We start from the raw sequence: 3,842 nt of genomic DNA, 5'->3' as shown, positions 1-3,842 counted from the left end.
CTACTTGGGAGGCTGAGGCAAAAGAATCACTTAAGCCCAAGAGTTTGAGGTTGCTTTGAGTTGTGACGGCACAGCACTCTACCAAGGGTAACATACTGGGACTCTGTCTCCAAAAAAAAAAAAGAAAGAAAGAAAGAAAGAAAAAGAAAAAGAAAAGAAAACGACCTGAAAAATCCATAAAATTAACAGCAGGGTGGGGACTGTAAATAATAACAAGAAATGAATTGAGCACTCCCTTTTCTTTCTGATTTCATCTTCTAAATATTTTAAATTATTATTCTGAATACATAATACATTTGCATGCTCCAAAAATCAAAACAATATTTTAAAATATGGACTGAGAAACCTCCTTTCAACCCTTATTCCCATCTGCTTCATCTCCCTTGCCTGATACTAATAACCCTGGTTAGTCGTTTCTGGTTTGTCTTTTCAGTGTTTTATGCAAATACAAGCACCTATGACTATATAGTCTTACTTTTTTTTATGCAAAAGGTAGCATACTGTGTACACTTGCACCTTATTTTCTTCACCTAACAATCTTGGAGATTCAATAACTTGGAGAATTTTTTTTTCAGCTGCATAGTACTCTATTGCATAGATACACATAACTTCTTTTCTTTTCTTAGAAACAGAGTCTCACTCTGTTGGCTCAGCTGGACCAGACTGGAGTACACTGGCCAGATCATAGATCATAGTTTACTATAACCTCAGACCTGGAACTCCTGGTCTCCAGCAGTCTTCCTGCTTTGGCCTCCCAAAATGCTGGGATTACAGATATGAGCCACTGCACCCAGCCTACACATAATTTGTTAACCAGTTTCTTCTTGTTGCATACTTTATTTCCAGGCTTTTGCTCACTTCAGTTTCAAACTCTTGGATTTTCTAGAAAACCTTAATAGATTTTCTAGTACTGAACAAACTTTGCATTTCTGGAATAAACCCAGTTTCATCAGTGTGTTACCTTTTGTATATATTGCTAGACATGTTTTGTTTAGAACTTTCTACTATATTCATAAAGGAGATTGACCCAAATTTCTCCTTATTTATGTTGTCATTGTCCAGGTTTGCTGTTATGGGTGTATTAATTTTATAAAATGAGTAAAATATTTGTTAGTCTGGGTCATCTGAGAAGCAGATGTCAAGTTAGGATTACGTGTGCAAGAAGCTCATTAGGGGAAATTCCTGTGAGGGAAATGGGAAAAAGTTGGCAGAGGCTGGGAAACCCACCAGACAGTGACACAACTGTGAGCCTGAGTGAAGGAGGGAGGAAGGAAAGGAAGACTGGTTGGGAGTATCTTAGAGTGCAATGGGATTGTTTTTCCATTTTTAAACTCCCTTATTTTGAAAGTATATGTTTTATTTCTGTTCTTCAGTGGTTGTTCTAGAATTTTTAGCCTGTGTATTTAACTTAACAGTATCTTTATTCTTCTTTAAAACAATACATAGATCTTAGAGTTTTCTTTGTTTTGCAACAGTCTTACTCTGTTGCGCAGGCCAAAGCGCCATGGCATTAGCCTAGCTCACAGCAAACTCTTGAGTTCAAGTGAGGCTCTTACCTTAGCCTCCAGAGTAGCTGGGACTACAGGCACCCACCACAACTCTTAGCCAATTTTTTCCTATTTTTAGTGGAGCTAGAGTCTTGCTCTTGCTCAGGTTAGTCTTGAACTCCTGAACTCAGAGTGCTAGGCCTCCCAGAGTGCTAGGATTACAGGCATGAGCCAACGTGACCACCCAGAACTTAGAGTTCTTTAACATTAATCATTTCCTTTAAATTTATATTTTTTATAACCCAATATCTTAATTATACTGTTATTTTGCTAATTTCACAAACCAGATATTATTTTAAATAGTCTATATATATATAGATTTACTGATATGTTTAATATTAATTTTTTTTTTTTTAGCAACAGAGTCTCACTTTGTTGCTCTTGGTAGAATGCTGTGGCATCACAGCAACCTCCAGCTCTTGGGCTTAGGTGATTCTCTTGCCTCAACCTCCCGAGTAGCTGGGACTACAGGTGTCTACCATAATGCCCGGCTATTTTTTTGTTGTAGTTTGGCCGGGCCGGGTTTGAACCTGCTACCCTTGGTATATAGGGCCAGCGCCCTACTCACTGAACCACAGACACCGTCCTAATATTAATATTTAACATTGTTTGCTCTTTTTTCTTGTGTCTCAGATCCATCTTGTGTTATTTTACTTCTACTTGAAGTATCTTTAGAAGTTACCTTAGTGGGTATTTGTGGTAGACAGAATTCCAAGATGGCCCCCAAGATTCCCATCCCTTGTGAATACACCCTATAAAAGCCCCTCCCCTTGGGTATGAGTAGGACTCAAGAATATGATGGAATTTCAGTCCTGTGATTATGTTATATACCTGACTAAGGGAGCTTACTGATGTAATTAAAGTCTGTAAACTTTTGAGTTAATCAAAGGGGTTGATTTTGGTAGACTGACCTAGTGAGATGAGTCCTTTAAAAAGTTTCAAACTTTTCCAGAAGTCAGAGAGATTCTCCTGCTAATCTTTAAGGATCAAAATCCCACACTGTGGAGAGGGTCACAAGGCAGGAACCGCAGGTGACCTCTGGGAGCTAAGGCCTCAGTTCTATAGTCACAAGGAACTGAATTCTGTCAATGACCAGCGAACTTAGAAGAGGACCCCAAGCTTCAAATGAGATTTGAACCTCTCCCTAGTTGACGTCTTGATTTAACCTGGTAAGACTCTGAGCAGTGGACCCAGCAAGACTCTTGGCTCACAGAAATTGTGAGTTGATGAATGTGGTTTTGTTTGTTGGGTTTCATTTCTCTTTTCTTTTCTTTTTTTTTTTTTTTGCAGTTTTGGCCCAGGCCTGGTTTGAACCCACCACCCCATGTATATGGGACCAGCGCTCTACTACTTGAGCCACAGGCGCTGCCCTTTCTTTTTTCCTTTTTTTTTTTTTTTTTTTTTTCATTTTTTGGAGTCAGTCTCTGTTGCCGAAGCTAGAGTGCAGTGGTGTCATCATAGCTCACTGTAACCTCAAACTCCTGCCTCGGACTCCCAAAGTGCTAGGATTAGAGGCATGAGCCACCACACTTGACCAAATGTGTTGTCATAAGCCACTAAATTATTGATATTAGTAATTTATGATATAAAAATACAAAATTAATATCGGATCAAATATTTTATTTGTTTAAAATTTATTTCACAAGATAGAAATAAAGTTGGAGGAAAATAAACATTCGTTTAAAAAAAAGAGTATTTCACAAGGCCAAGGCAGGTGGATTGCTTGAGCTCATGAGTTTGAGACCAGACCGAGCAAAAGAGAGACCTCCATCTCTACTAAAATAGAAAAAACTGAGGCTTGAGTCCAAGAGTTGGAGATTGCTGTGAGCTATGACGCTACGGCGCTCTACCCAGGGCAACAGCTTGAGACTCTGTCTCAAAAAAAAACAAAACAAAAAAAAAAAACATATTTCACTTCATTTGGGGAAAATGAGTTTACTACTCACTAAAGAATTACTGGTTAAAGATAATATTTATTTGTCTTTTGGCTTTCATTGTTGCTATTGAGAACTCAGATTAATCTGATGGTCACTTTGTGGGAGAGAATCTGCCTTTTCTCTCTTGCTCCTTTTAAGATTTTATCGGTTATTTTTAAAAATTTCACTATAATAGGCTGGGCCCCTGTAGCACATACACAAAGAGTTCGAACCTCACCTGGGCCAGCTAAACAGCAATGACAACTGTAACAGAAAATAGCTGGGCATTGTGGCGGGTGCCTGTAGTCCCAGCTCCTTGGGAGGCTGAGGCAAGAGAATCGCTTAAGCCCGAGAGTTTGAGGTTGCTGTGAGCTGTGAC

The sequence above is a fragment of the Otolemur garnettii genome, unplaced genomic scaffold (assembly GCF_000181295.1).
Source record: "Otolemur garnettii isolate 467f Iridium unplaced genomic scaffold, OtoGar3 scaffold00068, whole genome shotgun sequence".
NCBI classification, from domain to species: Eukaryota; Metazoa; Chordata; class Mammalia; order Primates; family Galagidae; genus Otolemur; species Otolemur garnettii.
The sequence above is the reverse complement of the archived record's forward strand: the minus strand, read 5'-3'. Positions refer to the sequence as shown.